Raw genomic sequence first — 25,447 nt, forward strand, 5'->3', positions numbered from 1 at the left:
ATACATTTGTTAAATTGTTTATCGGTACACGCAAAATTAACACTAAAGTGTTTATTTAAAGTGTTTAAAATTACTTAAGTATAGCTACAAAACAGTATTAAAATACCTTCAATTTATCATTAAAATGGCTGTATCTGGGTCAATTTAAAATCACGGAAAGTTCCTAAGTATTTCATTGAATGCATGCCTGTTTTTTAGTAAGGTGATAAATTATTTTTGAAAAGTTTTAGCCTTTTTTAAAGTATTCAAAAAAAATTTTATAATTATTATTTATTTATACAAGCAAAAATGTTTAAATAAAAACACCTGTTTTACCGTACAGACGTTGTGGGAAACCTACAGACGCGTATTGGATCTGACTGGTCAAAATAAAGTTTTCTAAATGTAAAACTGTTGGTAAAAAATTAAAAAAAAATTATTTGGTATATTTTAAAAGTACTTAAAATATAAATATGGCTTCAAAATATGTTATTGTTTAGTATATAATCGCTTCATAACAGTTTTAATTTCAGATTTATCAAAACATTTTATATATTTTTTCAATTTTTCGAGGCTTGCAAAGACAATGATAATAATTCCGGTATGCCAATTAATAAAAAGCCCATCCCTATATATAGTTACTCAGTAAAATATTAAGAAAAGCTTATATCATTATTTTGCTTTACTTGTTGTTGTTACAAATGTTGTTTTGGTCAAAATATTTTAATCTTGTTTAAAATTTTAGTTCAACAACAGCCCATGTATATTGTACACTTTTTATTACATTATTAAAAATAAAAACATGAGTTAATATACTCTTAGGATAGCAGTATTTGATAAGAAGTTAGTTATTCTGTGCATAATAACAATGTTTTAACTTTATATTCAGAACGCAAAATAACCGACTTTTGTATGCGAATTCGTGCACATTCTTAGCATATATACTTCAAAAAAAACTATAGACAAATGGTTTGGCAACATTTAAAGTCGCCAATTGAAAAATGTTCGTTGGCCGCAATGTATAGAAAATTGTACTCCTGGCTGCATTTATAAAAAAAAGTTGAGCATTTTTTATAAAAGTAAAATTATTAAAAAATAAGAGAAATATTAATTTGTTAATAATAAAAATCAAATGTACAATTTTTACTGAAAAAAAAACCTTTTTAATGGTTAAAAAATTGTGATTTTAGATTTTTTTTTATATATAAAAAATCGCAAATTTATGTTTTAAAATAAAAAATATATATATTTAAACTTACACGTTTGTTTAGTAACAATTTGCTAAACTAATATAAATGTATAAATGTAGTAATAGAGTAATGTAGAACGATATATTATCCTTTTAACAAATATAGTTTTATTAGTGCTTTTAATACTACTTAACAAAATGAGAAAGATATTTGTTTTGCTTTGTTTCTTTGCAGTTCTCAGAAACTCACAAAGTTCTAGTAAGTTTTGTTGTAATATTGTTACGTAAATTTAAAAACTTATAGTAATTCTAGATTTAGAGTCTTCTATTGGATTCAAAAATTTTTTTTTCTCAAAGTATATAAAAAATGTTCAAACTAAATTGCATGTTTTACTCTTAGCTCAACAAACTGATAGTTGTTCAGAACCACTGGTTGGCAAGATATGTCCTGGATCAGATAAAGTTTGCAAGTTTGATAACACACATAATGATTACAAATGTTATGAAAGATATGAATTAGGTAAGTTATAATAATTTTTTTTAAGTTTTCGTACAAAATTTGTTTTTTAAGTTGTTTTTTTTTTTCAAACGTTATCTGTATGTAAACACAATAAGTATCATTACTAAACAAATGTGTTTAACAAAATATTAAAACGTTTTAATTAATATTTTAAAGAAATATTAAGTTGATGATAGCGTTTTATGTACACTCATTTCAAGTACGCATCATTTTTTGACTTATGCCTTATAAAAAAGAAAATTAATGCATTGTGGAATTAAATTAAAAAAAAAAATATTTATAAAATTTCTAGAACTAATGTCGATAAAAATAAATCTTGAGTTTCAACTATAACATTTTTTTCTGATAAAGTAAACAAAAAACAGGTCGGACTAAATAAAATCAACATAGTCCTAGGGTGCCGTGTAATATCAAAATAAAACAGTATTATATAAGTTTAAGTCATATTAGAGTAGCAATAATTTAATGAACTTACAGTTGTTTAAGCACAACTGTGTACCAAAACTTGTATGGAAACACATTTAAATTTGCTTGTTATATAAAATCTCAACTTAATATGTGTTCACGGCTTGTTTTAATACATAAACTGACTAAAAATTGTTTAAGAACAAGTCTTTATTGTATACTTTTTATTTTGTAGTAGCAAAAAAATAAATTTCTTTAACTTAATAAAGGACTAGCAATTTACTGGCACATTACAACAGTGGGGCTAAACCTACATAAACTAGAACTAATAATCAATTACCAATTTTTTATTAGTAATACTTACTAATCTTTCGAAAAATAAAAATTCAATGTACGGTAAAAAATATTATGTTAAATATTGTTTACAAATATTATAATATATATTATATTATGATAATTGTAAATATATTATATATATTACAGTTACAACCTTTTAGATTTTTGTTTATTCTAAAGGATTATAATAATATCATATTTTTTATGTTAAGTATTGTGTACCTGAAATCACCATTTTTTCTGACCTTTACTTTCAAAAATGTTTACTCTTATCTATTTTACAGTTGTGAATATATTACACCTAAAACCTTTTGGATTTTATTTATTTTAAAGGGATATAAAAAACATCACTAAAATATTTTAGAACTAAAAGTGTAACTTGTTTAACTTTTTGTCAATCCTTAATTACTGATTTAATTAAAAACTTTTTCGTTTTTCATTAGTAAACATCTGTATCAAAATTAAGCTGAAAATAAAATTGTCAGTTTAAAAGAGTAGATTTTTAAAGTTAATTTGACTTAAAGAATTAATAATACATACAAGACTAGTTTTTTTTCAAACTTAAAATGAGGTAATTCAAACTCATATTTTAATAGTAATTCTGTTGTAATATTTTTTTTTTTTGATTTTCAGTAAATTCTAATACAAATTTTTAAAATGAAAAAGGATAAATTTTAATTAAATCAATAAATAAGAATTGACAAAAAATGTATACAGTGTTTGTAAATTTAATTAGTTTTAACACATGTAAATCTTTACTAGTACTTTAGGAACTACGACATCAAATTTTATAGATATAAATGTTTATGATGTAAACGTGTGCTAAACTAAATCAGGTTTTAAATATGAACAACAAACTAAAATTCCTAGGTATTTATAAGTTAGAAGGTATTTCTATAAATTTTAAAAAACTAAAACGGTTTTATTTATATAACTAAATTTTACTTATTTACTTATTTACTTCTACAAACCACTCGCTTTTTAAAAGCATCTTTTATAAATTGAATGCTACTTTAAATAAAATTTTGAATTGTCATTATAATGTTGCAATGGTTGAGTAGCTTAAATTGTATGGTCAGTTTTAGGTAAACATTCAGAATGAACATTACTTGAACATAAATAAAAACAGATTAAAAAATATCGCAAACTTATGCAGAAATTTTTGATATAATGAAGTTTTATTCCAACCTTATTGAAGCAAACTAATACTTGCTTGAAACAAATATATTTTGCAAAATTTAATAATTGCAAATAAATTATGTATTTTTTAGTAAAAACTAATGCATTATGTTAAAATGTTCATTTATTTTAGTAAAAAGATGTTGTTTTTAAGTAATGCACAGCACAAAAAATTAAATTTTGTATTGGTTTTAAGCGATAATTTCATATTTTTATGCTTTTTATAGTTGTTGTTTGCATTATACATTTATTTATGTTGTGTACAATAACCAGCCTGAAATCACCTTATTTTTCTGACCGCTACTTTTTAAACTGTTTACTCTTATCTATTTTAGAAAAATTTTTAAAAGTATAACTTATTAAATTTTAGTGAATCTACACTTATAAAAACTCTTTAAGATTTATTCACAACCTTTAATGTTTTAGTTACAATAAAAAAAAATTTGATTATTACAGAAATATAAGAGTTAAAAAAAAATCAATACGCTTTAGAGAAGAAAAAAAATATTTTATGTATAGTAGCCTTCTTCTTTTCAAATTTAAAATTGCACAAGCTTTCACAAAATTCAAGCAAAGTCTATGTTCTTCTTTAACTATTTTTTACGAAGCGAAATTATTGGTAGCACATAGTCTAATAACAGAAAAAAACTTTTTTTTTTATTTTTACTAACTTAGTTATTTAGACTAATTGAACAGTTTTATTGTGATTTATATGTTAGCTCGAACTACTACAAACAAAAAATGTTGTAAATTTTAAACAATATTACTATAAAAAGTAAAAAAAAAAAATCCAAAAAATATGCTCAAAGTTTCAAACAAAACAAAAATATACATATAAAATAAAATACAAACATCATCAACTACTAATGATAAATAATCGCAACTTTTGGCTATATTGACTGACCTAAACTTATATCTAATCTAAGATAAGTTTTATTTTCTTATATACTTTAACCAGTTCTATTATATATTATAAGCCTCAACTAGTAATAAATTTTCTTTCTTTAACTGCTTAAAGTCTTTAATACTTTGACTTAAATATGTAATGTGTTTTATACGTATATGTATAGATTTGATGTTTTTTCATTTTAAATTTCTACACTTAAGTATTTATGATGTTTTTTTTTTAAATGCTTAATAACTATAAAAAAATTTCAGATATGAATTTTTGTTACAAGTCTTGTAAAAGTACAGAAGTATGTGTTAAGTACGGGTACTTCAAACCTAAAGGACATAAACTTCGTACCACTATTGACGAATGCAAAAAACTTATTCCTACAAGTGATAGTTTAAGTACGTTATTTTAACAACTTTTTATCTTTTGTTGTTTACGTTTTTTAAAGGATTTTTTAAATATTTCATCTCTAAAGTTTAAATTCAAAAATAAGAATTCCAATTTAAACTTATTTATTGTTTTTTTACTACTTACAATTTAAACTTATTTAACTTTATGTTTAGTATTAACTAGCTCTAAAAATCTTCAAAAAATGCATTATCTTAGTATTTAATTTGAAGGATAGCCTGGAAGTTGAAAAAGATACTGTTTTTTTTTACATAATACCAATTAGTTAAAATCAGAATAAAATAACTGTACTATAAACTTTATTCATACTAACTTATTTTAGTTTAAAAGCACCATTAAAACGTTTAGAATATATAAATTGCAAAATTAAATGTGTTTAACAGAAAAAAACATCTAACTGTACTTTTAAGTTGTCAAATTTTTTATTTTCTTAGTTTTTGATGCTATTATTACCTTATAAATACTTGTTTGTGTTGATAATGTTTTACTTTTGGTATAAAAATAAAAGGTCAAATGTAGTAATAATCTTTAAGTTAAATAGATAATTTCTTTTGTAACATTTTGAAATTTAATTTTTTTTTTTAACTTTAAGCATCTTATGGACACAAAAAGAATAATAAAATTGCAAGTTAACATACTTTTATAACAAGATTCTGTTGGTTACAAAATTAAAGTTATAAGCGTACCTTAAATCCTATTTTTTACAGTCGTAGGTTATTATAACAGATTTGTTTTATAAGTCGTTCGAATATAAACATGTTAGCTGACTTGACCGCTTGCAATTTTATTAATACCCATATACTAATATAACAACTGATGTAAACAATGCTTTGAAGTTAAGGTTTTTAAAAGTTTTTATAAATTTACTCCATCTTACTGCTAAAAACTTGACTTTTAAACTGAAACGAGCGTTACAAACAACATTGCAGGTAAAGAAAAATGCTACGAGCCAAACAAAAACTTCCTGAAATCCGATTACGATTGTTCTGATGCGAGCCTGGACAACACAGTCTGCGTCGAGCACAGGGTTGAAGTTGAGGTCGGTGATGTTTTTGTGCACAAGTGCCTAGACAAGGACGATGCGTCATTGGACACACTTAAAAAAGCTAAGAGCTTGGACGGTAGGTTTTAGTCGTGATGGAAGTTTTTTTATTTAAATAAATTGGCGGTTGCGTCTTGTCGCGACGCGTGATGACACTTTGGGTAGTTCAGTAAAATTAAAATGTTCTTTAATTCTAAATCAGATGTGGTTTTTTGTAAAAACTGCACACAAGTAAAACAAAACTAATTTGGATAACTGTAATTAAGATTGTTTACGTCATCACGCGTTCGCGACAGGCTGTGAGAACCTAAGTGTAACTTTACTTGTACGGCTTTTTAAAGTATCATTTAAAACCTAGGCTAGATGAAAGTAGAGTTGAAATGAAAAAATAAGCTCCGCATGTTGCACCTACCACAAGTATTAAAATAAATACGACTATAACTTTGTTGTTCAAATCAGCTTTAAAATAACAGACTCGATCACGACGCTCATCTTAAAATTTGATAAAACAAACCCACTTAATACAAACCCGCGCAGAAACTAAATTTAAGTTTTTTTTTAATATTTCTACATTTAAGACATACCCAACCTTGATATCTAATTGACCATTTTATTGTTAATAAAACAATATATTTTTATAAAACAATATGTTTATATAAAACGACCATTTTTGTACTCTCCTAGTTCTATTCTGTTACATTATGTAAAAAATATCCACCTTCGACCCAAACAGACAGTTCCAGATCAACAAACGGATTTAGCTGTGATAATTTTTCATGTCTTTTGTTTTTTCGTTACATTTTGATGTCTTTTTTTTATTTCGTTATTTGTTAGTGGCAATACTTTTGTTAAACACAGATAGCAATAGCTTTATAAAAAATTATTAAGTTAACATAACTAAATATTTGAATTAACCATTCAATAAAAAGTACAAAAACTACTGATTGTTAACTGGGGTAGTGAAATGTATTAAACTAATCTAGTTAGTATTTTAGACCTGGGTGGTACAAGTAAAATATTGATGTAAAAATTAGATGACTGATATTAAAAGTTTATTGAAATGGATAGGGTAAACTGGTAATTTTAAAGTTAGCGTGTATAAATTAGCTGGGTGTTACCGAATTTTTAGTAAAAAAAAACGATTAAAAGTGTTTACATATTCTTAAACACTAGAGGCGCTAAAGAATGCAAATTGGGGTGCATAGAATTTTAATTTTGTGATTTAGGGTTCACGGATTGGAAGTAGCGTGCCGACCACTGTCCTAAGCAATGTTTATATACTTTAAAAGCTGTAAGTATTTATGGTAACTTATTGTTTTTTTTTTAGTTTTGTTTAAAGATTTTAAAAGTTTTTTTTTAAGTTTGACTAATGTCTAAACCTTTGAAAGGTATTAACTGACCATTATAGCTATTGTTTTGTTTTATAATTTTATTCTCAAAAACTATTAAGTTTTAAACTAAAAAACTTAAAAATAACAGGCTCAACCACTACAGCTACTACTGAATCGCCACCAGCATATACACAACCACCAACTGAAGGAGACAAAGGACCGAACAACACAGCGTCTTACATTTGGTTTTCAATATCTGGATTTTGCTTAAGTGTTTCAATTGGGTTGTATATTTACCTCAAACGCTTGTAATTTCTTTTACGAAAGTTTTAAGCATGTTCTAATAAAATACATTCTAAGTTAATAGGTTCATATTTTTTTGATTTCATGTTTTTACAAGCTTGGACAATTTTACTTCTCTTTCTCATACTAGCTTGCTACGTTTGTTTCTAACTTTCTGAAAATTTCTTAATTATTTTATTATCATTGTTGCCTTTATAAAAACCTTTTAGTCCTTTTTTAAAAAGTAATTTTATAACATGTTCTAATAAACTATACTTAAATGAAATAAATGGTTTTATGACTATATTTATACATAAGTCTAGATAATTTAATTTATAATTTAACTTATTTTGGCTTGTTTTATTTAAAACTATTAGGTTTTTTATATAATTAAACGTTACGGAAAACGGGATCATTTTTGTTCATATTTTGCCAGTAGTTTCAAAAATGTCGTGTGACTTTTTTTTTATTGATAGAAAAGTTTCTTTTAGTGATTAGTATATAAACTTTAGATTAGATGTTTATTTATTGTTAGAATTTCAGCCTTGTGCTAGTATAGTTCCTACAAAAGTTTGATTAAAAACAATTAAATAATTAGAATTTCTAGTCTAATATACCATAGTTTTCATGTTTAAGCTTAAATTAAGTAGTACTTATGGACTACTTACTGTAAGAAATGAGATTTAAGAATTATTTATCATTAATTTTAAAAGTTCTGTAATTTTTAACTACTTAATACAAATAACGAACTGAAGCGATTGTTGTAAGAAACAACTGACTATATTAAAAGAGATTACTATAAGCTTTTGAAATTACTTAAAATTCATAAAAAAATTTTTAAGATTTAAAAATCTGTTTAGAAGTTTCACCTTACAGTTATTTAAAATAAGAAAAAAATTAATATCATGACTGGTGTATATAAGCCGTTTTTTTAGTTTTAAAACGCCTAATTACTCATTGCTATATTACAACAAAAATATATTTTTATTCTTGTAAATAAGTTACTGTAGCAAAACTTTTAAGTGTATCTAATTCAGTCTGGTCTTTTCGTTTCTATAAAGCACATTAAGTTTAAAAAATCTTATTATAAAACGTTTTGAGTAAAAGTAAACTACATTGATTAGTTGTTCAATATTCAAATACTCACAACTAGAGACGATGTGTGATGACGTAACAAAACGGGGTTTCTAGAACTCATTTTCATAAACGCCTCCCTGACAGTGATTTTATAAATAATAGGCCGTATTCACTTATTATTTAGCCAATTAATTTTTTTGCCGTCTAATCAATGTCCCTGATTGACAAAAACCCTCTAAAGAACTGCTCACTTTAGAAATTCTGCATTAGGAAGTGCGAAGCAACAGAAACTAGCTCAAATGTAGTTTTCTTTTACACCCATAATATGTTTTTCGGTTAATTGTGAAAACAGTTAAAAATAAGGTTCAAGTAAAAAAAGAAAATTTAATAAAATCAAAAAATGATTATAATTAAGGTTTTTCGGATACTTTTAAAATACTAGATTATATTACAGTTCGGTTACAGATGTAATTAATACTTGTAAGAATCTACCATAGAGAAATTATATTTTAATGATAAGTGTTTATAGTAATAACTTAACTAAAGAAACTAAAACTTATTGCTTCAAATAAAACTACTTATTAATAAGTAATGGAAAATGTAGTTACTTGTCTTAACTTATAAAATTGCTAAACCTACTGAAATGTAAAAAGCTTATTTAAATAGAGATTTTTGAATTGGACATTTTATTTACAACCAGGTTTCGGTGACCAAAAATTGCAACCTCTTCAAGTAAAATGAAATTTGCACATCTCTATTCAAGTAATGGAACATAAAACTATAGGTAAAAGTTTATAGATAAGAAAATTATCGTGATCCAAAAAGTTTTCACAGTATTGTAATTACGTTTTTTTTTTTTACCGAGAAAAGACACTTTAAATAACATTCTTTGACTATAGATAAGAAAATTGACAAAAAAAGGAAATTTTTTTATAAGTATCAAAAAAGTTAAAAATTGAGGCTGAAACTTAAGGCTGATTTTTAATTAAAACAAATAAAACTTTAAGCACAATAATAGTAATAAACAAATTTTCTAACTCAAAATAATATATTTTGTGAAAAACTTCAGCCTCGAAAAAGTTGTTACAAAGTAACACTCCTATTTGTGCTAAACTTCGCTTTACTAAAAGCATGTGGTTTGTCAGTGCAGGTTGTTTATGAAAAAAATTTTTTAAAACAGTAATCCATACAAAACATGCCATTAAAGCATAAACTTGTTTTGCAAAATGACACGACTTTGTCCTGTGTGAAAAAAGATAGTGAGTTGCAAAAAACGTCGCTTATCAGTGTTGAGTTTGAAGTGTTCAATAGTGATAAAATAAACATTCTTTTGTTGCAAATAATTGAATAATAGACAATTTGAAAATTAGAGTAAAGTTATTACATTATTATGTATAGACGAATAAAAACACTTGTTACTTGTTTAGCTGGTAATGTTGGGCAAGCTTTTTTGTAATTAAAGCCGGATAGGAACAAATATAGTTTTTAAAAGAATCTACCTTATTTATATTATGCAATACGTATAATAAAACGTACACTATATTTCCTGTTAAACTAAAATGTTTTGACGTTTTTCAACGAACCAAAGAATTAAAACAAACAAAAAATAAATGAAACAAAACTTTGTAAAATTTTGAAAAGTTGTTTTTAATTTAAAACTAATTTAAAGAAAAAACAAATTATATCGTAAACGGTTTAACTTATATCGAAAATCTTTCTGAAAAAAGAAAGAATGGAGGTTTGATTGTCATAACTTTCTTGTTTTTAGCTTGAAACTAACAAAATTGGATGAGTTCTGAAATACTATATGTATGGTTTCTGGTTTTTCGTTTCATTCTGCCGGTTGTGTACTAATGCTAAGGTATGTCTTGGCAACATTTTTAAATACAACCCGGTTTAATCGGAAAAAAATTTAAAGTTTGGAGTTGCCCTCCGCTTAATACTCTTACAATTGTATAGTGTGGAAAATATGTAATACTACATCAATTTCAGTTGGTTTTAAGAGCTTTCTAGTTACTTAAAAAACTTGCTTAGATATTGTAGCTAAATTGGACATGGTTATAAAATACAGCACTGATTTTAGCTGACTTGAATAAATTTACTTCTCGACTAAAACCGAACGGATAAGTAGTGAGGACCGCATAAAGAGGGAAGCACTATAATATAATGCTGCTCATACTTGTTACTTTGATTGTTTTATCATTTAACACTAGGTTTTTTTACACATAATAGTTAACTAAAACTTGCCATGTAAGCGACCTTAATCAAAACATTACTGTAAAAGTTATGCAATATATTTCACTTTACGACAAACAAAGCTGTTTATCGTGAGCTCATTACTGACACCTAAAGGAAAAAACTTATAATAAGTTAGTTTCAGTCCGGTTTACCATTATGAACTATTTTATTGTTAAAAGACAGAGCTCGATGTCTTGTTTAATAAGTTTATTGTTACTAGTCAATCTAATTAGGGTTGTCAGAAATTGTCAATATCACTAATTTAGGGGACTTTTGGATATCTTGGGAAGTTACTTAGTAAGGCACATAGGAAATTAGATGGGTAATTAACTTGTAAATGGGCAATACCTTATAAATGAGGACAATTATTTTTGATACTTTCGGGAAAAAAAAATTATGAAAAGTAATTTTGAACTAAGACAAAATCCTTTTTTTTGTTCATGACTTGGTTTATACTTTTTACTCAAGTAATTTGTAAAGCTTACTAAATGATATAAAGTTTGATATCTAAGGTGAGTTTAAAACCTTTTTTAATCACATATTTTTAAGTTTTATTAATAATGTCTTTGAAAACTTGTCTATGCAACACAAAACAGTTTACATAATTTATTTTTTTTAAATCTCACTTGTAAGTTGCTTATTCAATATTTGTTCTCTTTTTTTATACTATATTAAAGCTGACATAAATTACTTATTCAGCTTAAATACTCTTGTTATATCATGCTGAATTAATTTTTTTGATGATTAATAAAAAGTAAATAAATTAAAATAAAAATTTTTGCAATTTTTAGGTATCGGTGTTTATAAGCTAATCCCAGAAAACTGATTATATTTGTCATCGAAATTAAATTTCTAATACTTTTTTGATAAACATAAGAAATATATTTTAGAAATATTTATACAGATAAAGAACTTTTAAAAATTCAGATGTGTTTCTGAAAGATACTTATATTGGCAATCCAATAAGAAAATATATACTTAAATTTAAAATCAGTTGAATTGTGTAACTGTTTATTAATTAAAAAAATATTGTTACTTAAATGAAATAAATAAACATTTGAAACATAAAAGGTTTTGTTTTTATCTTTTAGCTTTAGTAACTATTGACATTCAGATCTTAATTTAGATCAAAGCAAAGTTATTGTATTTAAATGATGCTCTTTAAGTGTTAATTAAATTATTTATAAACCCAAATTTAGTCTGGTGTTTTTATACAATACATATCTATCCAACTTATTTAGACAGTTTTAACTTTTCAGTAATATAAAAGTAAACTACACAGTTGATCTATATTTAAAAACTCACAACTGGAGACGACGTGTGATGACGTTTTAGCACAGGGTTTGTTTTTCGGCTAGTTTATATAATGTGTTTTTTGGTAAGTTGCAAAAACCGTCAAAAGTAAAATTCAAGTATAAAAAGCCTATAACTTAAGTTTTTCTAATTTTTTTAAAGTAATAGATTATGTTATGCGGTTATAGATATAATAAATATTAGTAACAATCTACCAATAAAAAATTTATTTTTAATAATAACTGTTTGTAGTAAAAGCAAAATTAAAGAAACTGACACTTATTGCTTTAAGTGAAACAGCTTAATTATAAGTGATGAAACATAAAAGTATAGGTAAAAGCATATAAAAAAACTGTCGTAATCCAAAACGTTTTCACAGTGCTGTTAACACGTCTTATTTTAAAACTTTAGTCCAGATAAACCATTTCTGAATAATGCTCATTGACAATAGATAAGAAATAATAGGATAATTATTTTAGTTACAAAAACCTTAAAAATTACGGCAAAAACTAAAGGCTTATTTGTAGGTAAAAAAACATACAGGTTTTAGTAAAATAGAAATATTAAAAGATTATTTTAACTCAAAATAAAACATCTTGTGCAAAACTTCAGCCTCGAAAAAGTTATCATAAAGTAACACTTCTACTTGTGATAAACTTGGTTTTACTAAAAGCACGTGGTTTTTCAGTGCGGAATTTTTATGAGAAAAGATCTTGTAAAAAAGCAAGTCATTCAAAATATGTAGGTCAAGCGTAAAATTACTTTACCGTTTCAGTTCGTTGCTAGTAACAACTTTCGGTTTTACAAACGCGTTACTTTTTAATGGAAGAATTCATGAGAAAAGATAATTAGTTGCAAAAAACGTCGCTGATCAGTTTTTGAGTTTGAAATTTTAATAAGCGATAAAAAAAGACACTTTAAGTTTTTTCATTAGAACTAGTTTTATGATTGGTTTAAAAATGTAATAACATAAAATTGCTTATGCTTATTATGGTATACTATCAAAATCCACGCGCGTTCAAAATCACCCCGATCGAAATCCACCCGATTTTTTTTTACATTTTCTTTATTTACTAATTTATTTTATATATTTTTTGATTTTTTTAAATTTATTTTTTATTTATTTTTCACTATTACTGTTACCCTTAACCCTTACCCTCGTTCGGTAAGCGGTTCTCGAATTTGACTGGGTGGATTTTGATCACGGGTGGATTTTGAACGTGTCCCCTTATTACTATGTTTGTTTTACCATTTAACATTAGCTTCTTTTTATACATTGTAGTTATTGCTCAAAGTTCAGCATGTAAGCGATCTTAGTTAAGATTTCTCTAAAAGTTTCGCAATCTGTTTAACTTTTATAATAAACAAAGCTATTGTTGTAAGCTAATTACTGACATCAAACGGTAAAAATAAATTTAAAGTTAGTTTCAAGCCGGCTTACCATTATGATTTGTTCAATTGTTGCAAGACAGAGCTCGACGTCTTGTTTCATAAGTTTATTGTAACTAGTCAATCTACTTAGGGTTGGCAAAAATGGGCAATATCGCCAATTTAGGGGACAATTTGGCTATCCGGGGGCGTAATTTAGTAAGCCGGTATAAAAATTAAATAATAAAGGGGCAATATCTTATTATTGGGGGCGATCATCTTATATTTTTGGCAAAAAAGTGTTTATGAAAAATAGTTTGGGACTCTGAAGTAAACCCTTGTTATATGTTCATGACAATGTTTACACTGTTGACTCAAGTTATTATAAAGCTAACTAAATTATACGGAACTTTAAACTTTAAGGCGAGTTGAAAACCCTATTTGGCTACATATATTGAAGCTTTATTTATAAAGCAGTTAAAAGGTAATTTATGCAACATAAAAACGTATTCATTTCAATCTAATAGTAATTTATGACGAAATAACAAACTAAATTAAAGTCTACAAGGTGTGTTTATTTAAATTCGCTAAAAAAATGTTTAAAGTTACGTATTTCAAAAATATAATCTTTTTTGTGTCATTCCATGTCTTGTTTAAAGTTGTGTTTTTAACAAAAAGTTTTACCGTTACTTTATTGCAGTTTCTTTATATTAATTCATATAATTTTTATTTAATTGGTTATCAAATATTGAAAAGTAAGTGATTTTGAGTGTCTTCTATTAAATTTACAATGTTCTATATATTTATAAAAACAGCTTATATGTAATTATGCTTAATTATAAAAAAACACAGTTTTTTACGTATGTTTTACGTTTTGAGTTTTTTAGCTCGAGTCTGTCATGAGAAAAATATATTTACTAAGTTTGGAAACTTTTGATATGTTTAAAATGTTATGAATTATTAATTGTTCTGATGTTTGAAAATATTGTTTAGTCAGTTGAGATTGAATATATGCTGTATTTAATTTTATTGATAAGTTTTGTTCTTGTGTGTTCTTTGTGATAACTTTGTGTAAAAAGGTGGTGAGTATGTGTGTAAATAAAAATGTGAAAAAGTATATATATATATAAGAAATGTTCATAAACGCAGTTTAATCTTTTGTTTTGATTTTTTTAGGTTTAATTTTATTAAAAAAAAAAACTAATAATGGGTACAAGTATTTTGTCTTTAGTTTTTCTTGTTTAGTGATTAAGCCTTTTCTGTTTTATATAGATTTTTTTTAAGTTACGAAGTCTGCAACCAAATTAGTGTTGAGTTATCTTTGTTTTGTTTAAAACTTCAAAATTTTTCTTCAAGTGTTGTCTTTTTTTTTTTAATCTCAAATGGTTTTTACTAGTTATATTGTTTTGTATATGTATATATATACATATGTATTAAAACTGTTTTTGCTGGATGTAGGACTTTTAGTAAACGTAAAACTATTTACAACATTTACTAAATTAAAAAAACAATAAGACGAAAGAGTTTTATACACACACTAATAAAAACCAAAAAGTCTTTTAAAATAAAATGTAAAAAAACAGCATATATAGAAGCATATATTTTGATTGGTTTGCATGAAACATAACTATTTTTTTTTTACTTTAACACTTAAAGTTAGACTTATTTTTATAAAGTCTTTTTCAAGTATGCTCAGTGAAATTTTTTTTTGTTAGTTAAGGTTCATTCTACAAATAAACAAAATTAAATATATTAGTTTATCAGCTAGTTTATAGACTATATACAAAACACAACAAACTTAATGTATTTTCAATAAACTGACTGCGGATCTGTTCTATTCACCAGAACAATAAAACAATTGTTTCGGAAAAAATAGTTGCATTTTTTGAACATATATATATATATATATAATTTATTCAAATAGCGATTTTAAAAATTCTGGAACATATGTTTCACAAAGCTTTAATTTTTCATAAAGCTTTGATCATCAGCCAGTTAAATTCAAAATACAAAGCACTGTGCTTTGTATTTTGAATTTAACTGGTTGATGATCAAAACTTTATGAAAAATAATATATATATAGAATTAAGTTTTATATACACATATATAAAATATAATATACATATATATAATTTAGTTCGAACTAAAACTTCTGAAGATTATAGAAAAAGGTATATCAATAAATTTAATGCTTTTTTAAGGTTAAAATTTATAATGAAGTACTTGAATAAGTTTATTTGTATTTAGGAAAACAATTACATTAAGCTAATTAGTTTATATTTTAATTTAGAATAGTTTATATTTTAAAACTATAAACTACAGTATGATTTTATTTCAATTTCAATTTAGTTTAACTTAGTAAGATACAATTTTCTGATGAACTTTACTACGAAAGTACTCAAACAAATTTAAAAAAAAATGAAATCTTTTTTGTTATGTTTTTAAAATAAGTTATGCGCCGGAAAAAAGCTGTTCATTTTTTCCTAAAGATCTACGTGAAAAGTTAGGTTGTGTTTTAAGATTTTTCGTCGAAAATAATTCATAACAGTTTTATAATTCCTTAAGTTTCACAACTTTAAAAATGAAATGTTTAGTTCAAAATTAGCCAAACAAAAATATTTTAACAAACTAATTTAAATTTTGTTACAGCTAGAAATGTTTCATTTTTAACTTGCAAAATTTTGATCAAATCACATATTGTTTTAAACTTTACAACATTAGAGAAACCGTTACTTACAATTAGTTTTTTTCATCAAGTTGTAAAATTAGTGTTCACGCCTGCCATTTAATTTCAAAACTATACTTTGCTTTTGATTTAAATAGGAAATTTAGTTATCCTTGATTTTTTTAGAATTTTCAAATTTAGAATTTAGACATATTTGTAGTTTAAATTGTCCTGGAAAACATGTTAAAAGGTATCCGTGGTGTGCTACTCAATAACCGTAAGGTTTTTCATGCACCAAGTCCTAGGACCACTTATTCTGAGCGATTTTTATCGTTTAATAATCTATAAACTAGAATTTACTTGATTAATTTTAACTTAAACTGTTTGAATAAATAACTTATTTAAATATTATCGAAAATGTTTTCTATTATTAAAACAAGTTGACTAATAATTTTTATTAGTACTTTGTTTTTGTTTCTAATGTATAAAATACTTCTTATTCATGTTAGGTTTAAAATGTAAAAATAAAATTTTCGGAAACCGCTCTTTTCCAACCCGCGATCAATTCCCACCTGATCAAATTCGAGGATCATTTACAAACCAAGGGTAAAGGTTAGCGGTAACAGTGATAGTAAATAGGAATACAGACAAACGAATTTCAACTTGTTGAGAAAATTAAAACTTTATTACTTGGTTGTTTAATTTTATGAACTTAGTTCAAAGGAAAATTTACTTGTACATGCTTAAAATAATTTTATAAGCATGAAATAAAGAACAATAAAAGTAATATTTTTAAAATGGCTTAATTGTTTTAAATTTAACGCTTCTTAGCTTCTATCGTTACTAAAAAAATTATTTCAAATGTAACCAGTAATATAAAATAAACTTTAAGTTTAAAGACGTTTAAAAAAAAAACGGTTTAAGTCAAGTTTGCCTACCTATTCAATGTTTTCGCAGCTATTTTATCATCTTAAATGTTGGTTCATATAATAGATGAGTTTTAATTTAAATGAACGTTGTAGTGAGATTATTAATTTTTTATAGATAATAAGAAGTTCATAGCTTTTTTGTAAATACCCAATAAATAAACCGGTTATACGCACGAATCGGGGCACAGGATATTCAACAATTTATGAAGAAACTTTTTCCTATTATTTTATTTATATTCAATATATATTTACTACCAGTTACAATTACAGTTTTCTTTCTTTGGCTCAAAAAGCTTGTTATCGTCTCTGATAACACCTGTAAAAAGTTTATGAATATTTAGTTATAAAAAAAATAGTGCGTACTTTACTTGAATGCGAACCTCTCATAGAGAGTACCTTACCGATGTCTTTACTTTTTTAAAAGCAGATTGAACAAATTCGGACTTGGTAGTAAATATATATTGAATATCAATAAAATAATAGGAAAAAGTTCCTTCAAATATTGTTGAATATCGTGTGCCCTGATTCGTGCGTATAACCAATAAACCTCTTTATATAATATTAATTATTAACCTTAAATTATTTATAATAAATTTACTAACTTTAGCCAATAAAACTGCTAAAAACAATACATTCCTTTGACGGAATCTTTTTCAAAAATATTCTGAAAAAAATAAGTACTATTGTGTTAAAAATATAAAATTATTTTATGTCAACTATACGGTAAATACTTTCAAATTCAATAACTATCTAGAATTTGTTGTAACTTTATTCAATTATTAATTTTTTATTTTTCAGATTTTTTTATTTTGTTGACAGATTTTTTGGTTTTACCCTCTACCTGAACCTAATAATATTTCCACATATACAACTTGTGATTGTATGTTTTGATAATAAAAAAATGTTTAGTTATTAATGGAACTCAACTCTAAAAAGTAAGTAAAAGAAAACGTAATAAAAATTTTAAAGTTAATGATTTGTTTTTAGTATTTAGTACAACGTAACTAAACGTGACTAGCAGTTAACTTTATGCAAATGCTTTACTGAATTTTAATGACATCATATTATGCTATAAACATATGACCTATATTAACATTACTTAGTTCATTAGTTCACAAACTTTGTTTTAATTTTATTTAGTTCTAAAAATGCAATAAACACGAGATAAAGCGTTTTTTAAATAAAGCAATAATCTTTTATTATAAGTTTTAATAGAAATTTTAACATGGTTTTGAACTTTAAAAACTGTTTTACAATATTATTTTTCGTTTACTAACAGTTTTCGGTTTCTGATTATAGTAAATCCTTGGAACATTCGTCGTGTATAAAAAACACATGTTGAAAAAACTTAATATTAAAACATTTTATTTAATTTAGTAAATTTATTTTATAAACAATCCAAAAGACGACATTTAGTTTTGGCTTATTTAAATTATGTCAAAATTTAGTTTACCTTAGATCAGTGTCTTTTAAGAAAAATGAGTTTTTGATTTATCACTAGAATAGTTTTATTCAAAATAACTATATACCTCTGACTAAGTCTAAAGTTATTGAAAGTCATCAAGTAACAACCTAAAGTAATGACTGAACTTCATAAGTATATATATAATTTAGAAATATATTACTATTCAGTAATTTAACTGTAGACTACTAAAAAGCAGTTATGTTTAAACACTTCTCAGTTAAGTTTGTTAATCATAAAAGAAAGCTGGCAAGTAAACTTCGTTTACGTTTATTTACAAGAAACAGAAGTTCCAGACTGGCACAATCGTATTTGATTTAGTAAATCTGTTTTATAAACTACCCAAAAGACAATATTTAGTCTTGGCTGATTTCAATTATTTCAAAAACTTTAGATTGCCTTAGATCAGGGTCTTTTATCAAAACTGAATTTGCTAATTTTTCAAAAATGTTATTTTATACAAAACAACTATATAGCTTTGATTAAACCTAAAGCTAATACAAGTCACGAAGTTAAAAACTAAAGCAATGACTGAACTACACAAGTATGTATATAATTTAAAAATATATTACTATTCAGTTATCTAACTGTAGACTCAAAAAAATAGTAATTTTTATCACTTAAGTTTATCTACCATAGAAGAGGGCAGCAAGTAAGTTTATTTCATTTTATTTACAAGAAACAGAAATTGTAGGTAGGCACAATCGATAAATCACCAGCTAGTTGTTTGATTGCTGCATTATTATTTCCTGTAGTATGCTGCTTAACACGTCGAACTTGGACTGCTCAAACTCCAACTCACCACTATAATACGTCATAAGGTTGATGACATGCTTGATTGCTTCCTCCTTTGTCACCTTGTTATTGATTGCTGGTGCTGTCGTTTCTGTTAAAAAGTCATATGTTGTATAATTTTATAAAGTTAAACAAGACATGTTTCTCAGATTAAATTAGTTTTATGTTATTTTAAATCAAGCAATAAGATAGTAGAACTTATACCATCTAAACAACTGCAGTGTAAAATTTCTTACTTAAAGTTTAATGTTATAAATGACAAAATCACTTACAAAACTTAACTCTAAAATGTAACTAAAGTTTCTATTTAAATTCATATAAACTACATAACAAATTTAAAAAATAAAATCTTACAAAAATTTCAGTTTACACATAAAACAAAATAATGTGTTCCATTTTGATAATAAATACGAAAATATCAAACAAAGCTAAACGGTTTCAGAACACTAGACAGAGTCATATAATTTCTTTTCTTTTAAAAATTTTTGAAACCACAAACATAAACAATCAAAAGTTGTTTTTTCACGTTATGCTTGTAATTGTTTTAAAGCAATTGAAATGTAATGTATAATGTACTTAATGCAATAAAATAAAAATACATTATGTGACAGAATAAGCAATATCAAACTATAGAATATTCCAAATTGGTCAATTAAATTATTTTGGTTTTTTATCTCTGCTACAATTTTTTTAACATTTGTAGCACTTAAATAAAAGTTTTTCTTTTAAACGATTTTCTTCTTATTTTGGAGCTGTTGATAAAACACGATTTCTAAATAAGGAAACATATAAAATGTCATCTTATAATTTTACAAGTCAATGTTGTCGAATTAGAAATTTAGTTTGACGAGTCGCTAGTGAGAATATTTGAAAGCTATTACGTCACAATGTAAAGTGTCTACGGTAAAAACTGTATTTTATAGATATAACTTTGTACGTATTAGCGAATAGACACTGTAATTTTCTTAATTTTGTTACTACTTAACTACTTACAATTTTATTCTAAGCTAATTTTTTCAAAAGAGAGTAATTTAAATATTGATTGTTGTAACTAATTAGTATATAAAACATAGGACAATGATGGAGATACTTATTTAAAATAATTAAATAATCATCTACTGTAATTTGTCGCGTCTTAAGTACAAAATTGTGTATTATACTTTTGTAAAAATAATAAAAATAGTTGTAGTTACTAAAACTAAAGATAATAGACACTAATCATAAGTATTTATTACACAAAAGATGTAAAAGCTAATAAAAGAAGGACAACTAACGTTTACTTTAACAATCATAAAGTATACGAAATAAGCTAATGAAAATTTTTTGTAATACTTTCATAGCAACGTGTTTTTAATAAATATAAAATAATTAATATTTATTTGAATAAGTAGGTGTACAGAAACTAATGGAAACAAAAGTTTGACCATCTGTTTTTATATTTATATTTAAGCAACATATACCTACTTTATTTGGTTTAGTTTTAATTTAAGGACTATTAAAGAAAATACTTTAATATTTTTAAGAATATGTTATTAAAACATTGTACACAAACGTTATTAACAAAACTTATAAATTTTCTTTTAAACTATTTTCTTGCAATTTTTTTAATTAATTTTTTTGATTTTATAAAAACATTGAAAAGTTATAAGTTTTATTATTTTTTGTATGTTTTTCTAGTGTCACACGATTTTATTACCACTTTTTATCAAAAAAACATCTTAATGATTTAAAAACATTAAAAAAAACTCATGACTTTTCAATGCTTTTAAAAATAAAAGCAATTAATTGAAGAAAATAAACGAAAAATAAAGAAACAATGTCCTCATTATGACCCATATCATATGATGTTTTAGAAAATATGAACCAAACGTTTATTGTTTTATTATATTTAGAAAAACTTATTTGTTGTTAAAACTTTTTCAATGAAAAACTGTTTTATACAATTAGACTTACTTGAAAAATACTTTTTAGTACAAAAGCTTTGATTGAAATAAACATTCTAACCTAAGCTCATTAAAAAAAACAAACTAAAAAAATACAAAGTTAATAGTAAGTTTTCAACACACTTTGTAATAAAAATTCATAGTTTTTATTTTTGTAATTTGTAATATTTTTTTACAACTAATTAAAATAATAAACTAAGGTACTGAAACTAACTACTTAGGAAGTAAAGTTTAGAACAGCTCAAAAACTATGAGCATAAATGATAATAAAACATGATTAAATTATTTTTCTAATAAGCAAACAGTTATCAAAAGTTAAAAAAATACATAGTTTTGGCAGAGTGAAAATACTTAAATCGGTTATTGTCACATTAAAGATAAAATACTAATCAAAATAAAAAACTTTAAAAGTATACCAAAAAGTTTATTAAGAATTAACAAGCATTTTTGATAGCTTTCAAACGTACACAGTTACACCATTAACAAATTAAATGAAGCTTTAAGCTTACTTTAGCCACTTAAAATAGAAACTATGCTATTAAAAAGTTTTTGTTTTTGTTTTAAACTTAACGGAAACGAGTTAAAAAACGAAAATAAACCTGGCTGGGAAGTCGGTTTGGGGTGGCTGAAGCAAAGCTCATCTACCACTAGGTGTTGAACCCCATGGAAGGTTAGAATAAAAGCGCAGTCGAACGACGACCCACCGATTGTTGGGTCAGCGCAACTGGAATCTGTGTGGTTAAAATCGAATCAGTACGTCTTGTTTATTTCTTTATTTTTTAGCCTTTATAGTTTTCTTTCAAGTTTAGTTATCATTTGCAATGTAAAAAAGTATTTTGTTAGTGTTGATCCTCGCTAGTAAATATAGTTTATAGATAAAAACCGGAGTTTAAAATTTTATCGACAACAAAGCTTTCAAAAGCAAAAAATTGAAACAAAATACGGTATTTTGTTGAAAACACGCGATTTTTTAAAACTTTACTGCTTCCAAAATCTTCATACAAACCAAAACAAAGCATAAGATAAATTAAATATTAATATATACACATATATAAGTATTTCATTAAATAAATGTTCATACTCTTAGGGATGTGAACCAAGCACGTAACAGGGATGTCTTGCTGCTTCCAATCAGCCTGCCACGTACGGATACAAGCCGTCCACTCCGCTCCTGTTTCTCCGAGTGGGAAGCACGACTCTGCGTAAAACACATGGTTTGGTTTTTTTTTTTTTTTTGTGAATTGTTTTGTCAAACAACGGTTGAAAATTAGCAAAACACTAAAGCTGGGCAAACAAATAAGTACTTTTTCAGCTCATAGAGTGAGTAAAAAGTTAATTAGTAGGAAAAAAAGTAAATAAGCATGCTTTTTTTTAATGTTTTTTTTAAGTTTAACAGATCCTTAAAATTTTCAAATAAATGTTTTTAAGTAACAAATTAAGACGTTTTATGGAAAACTTTACTTTTTTTGCTGACCCCTGCTGTGAAATAACAACAAAAACTCACGGTTGTCTGCTTGTCCAATTTGGTCGTACAAGACGCAGAGACCCGTGGTTGGGTCGAAAAAGAACCCGTCAGCTTGACAATCTAAAAACAACCGAGTATTAAGCTTTTAGGTGTGTTAAGTTTTTTTTTTTAAGTTTGTAAAGAAATATTCCAGCGAGTCAACTCAAAAGTTTAAAAACTTTTAATTGTTTCTTTTAAAATTAACTAAAATCAGTTTTTCCGTAAAATAAAGGAGTAAAACAAAATTAAGCAGCATTTTTAAATTTTTGTTAACAATACATTTAAAACTAACATTTAAAAAACAAATTTTGTCTAAACATTTTAAACTTAAAAAGAAGTAACACTTTCATTTTTACTGACTTACTTATTTTTAAAATTATTTAGTTTTGGACAAAATAGCTTTCAGTATTTTATTTAAACCTTTGTAACTTATTTATAAAAAACTAATTTAAATAATACAATTTGATAGTTACCATAGATAGTTCTGGTATTACTGTTATAAAAATATTAAACTACATTTTCTAAACAAAGTATGTTCTGTGTGTCATTTTTGTTATGTGATTAAAACTTATAGCTTACTAAAAAATGTTAAGTTATTTTTTTAAATCATACTCTTTAAGAAATATTAATAAAACAAACAAAAAGTACTTACGTTTTTTTCCATCTACAGCAACCTTAAAAATAAAGTTGTGTTATTTAGAAAAACAGTTCAACGTGGTTTATCATTTTACGCGAGAACTGAAATTTACATTAACTATAGTAAAAAATAAACAAAGAACAAATTTTTCGTCGAAATGAATTGGATAATTTAGTATGTCTCGTAAAGTAAATAATATTTGAATTCTCCGGATAAAAAATTACTAAAACTTTTACATCTAGTTTGCCGACTAAAAGCAATACTCACTTCTAATTCAACATAGTGGTAACACTTGAAAAAAAACATTAATCTTTTTTTATTATGATTTTTGTAACAAACTGAACTTTTGTATAAAAACCGGACAAAACAAAACGAAATATTTTGCTAAATTAGCTGCTATTTATTATTGATAAAAAACTGGAGTTTTAAAAAACAAAAAATTTTAAATTAAATAACCAACAACATACTGTTTAGTTTATATGTAACATAATAACATTTAGTTTCTACATGCATTTCAAACAATAGTAAAAAAAATCAAATAACTAACTATAAAACTTGTGGCGCACAAGACAAACAATATCAGCATTTGAAATCCACTCGGACCTACTATTTTTATGCTTTTTAGTGTTAAAAATAAAATAAATAATTTTGGTTCTATGTTTAAATAGCTCAACAAAAAATTTGAAAAGTTAACGTATTTCAGCGTGTATAAACTAAAAGTTTTAAATTGATAGGGCAAAACTGATAAATAGTACATATTAGCAACTGACAGGTCTTTGTGCTGCACTTCTTAGATGGAATTTCCTTCACTCTTTTAAGAAGGGTTCCACGATCGAAACTCTGAAAATTCAACTTTATAAAAATAAGTGAAAAAAAATTATTTCATAAACAAAATCTTTTACAAAAAAATGAGGATCAATGTACAAATGTTTCAGAAAAGCTGTTAAGAATTATTGTATTTAATAAAATGTTTTATATACTATATAACTTTATGGTTTTAATATAAAAATATCTTTAATTTAGTCTTTAAGTTATTTTGTATTTGTAATAATGTTATTAAAAATTTTTGAAACAACATGGGCTTACTTTATAGTGAAATTGTATACAGATGAAAAAATATTACAAACAACAATAAAAAGACAATTTATGAGTATCAATATTAAATAGGCAATCAAAACTAAAAACATGTGTCATATATTTTATTAAGTTTCTTTTTATACACTAAAGTAATTTACGTTTTTTAGTGAAAACTCCAAAACTAAGGGTTAGATGAAAATACTTAATGACTTTAATTTAAATTATAACTCTTTTTTATTAACACAATTTCTGTTTCATTCTGAATTAGAAGTTTGACGTTTTTTCTAATGTTTTATAACTCTAAACTTTATGCAATGTTCTTTAATTTAACTCAAACTGTATTTTTTTTTATTCCTAACGTATTTATGTAAATTGATGCTTTAGTTTTTTATATCACTGTTGTGGGTAAAGCATACCATTTTTTTAATGCTTTTTCACCAGTTGATCTTATATAACTCTTTGAGATTTTGCTGATACTAACTGTTGTTTGATACACAACATTTTGAATAAGTAATTATTGTTAAAGGGGAAACACTATTTTACTTGGAAGTCACATTTACTAAATCAAATGCCCATCAAATAATTATTGCTTACCAAGCAGTCTAATTTACCAAGTCGCAATAAAACAGAAAACACAACAAGATTTTACGTAGGCTCCACTACTACAAAATTTAAAAGTAGATACCGAAGTTATGAGGCAATCTCTGACATAAAAAAAAGAAAATGAATAGGTCTGAGCTATAAAATTTCATATGGGAACTTAAAGATACAGTTAGAGAGCGTAATTTCAAAAGTAAAATTGGTTGCAAGACTTCAACGTAGACGGTATTTATGGAGCCGTTTTCAAAACTATTAGACTGTAGCACATAAGGACCAAATGTTTAACAAAAATT

This window comes from Thalia democratica, chromosome 2 (assembly GCF_965202585.1).
Source record: "Thalia democratica chromosome 2, ktThaDemo2.hap1.1, whole genome shotgun sequence".
Classification (NCBI taxonomy): domain Eukaryota; kingdom Metazoa; phylum Chordata; class Thaliacea; order Salpida; family Salpidae; genus Thalia; species Thalia democratica.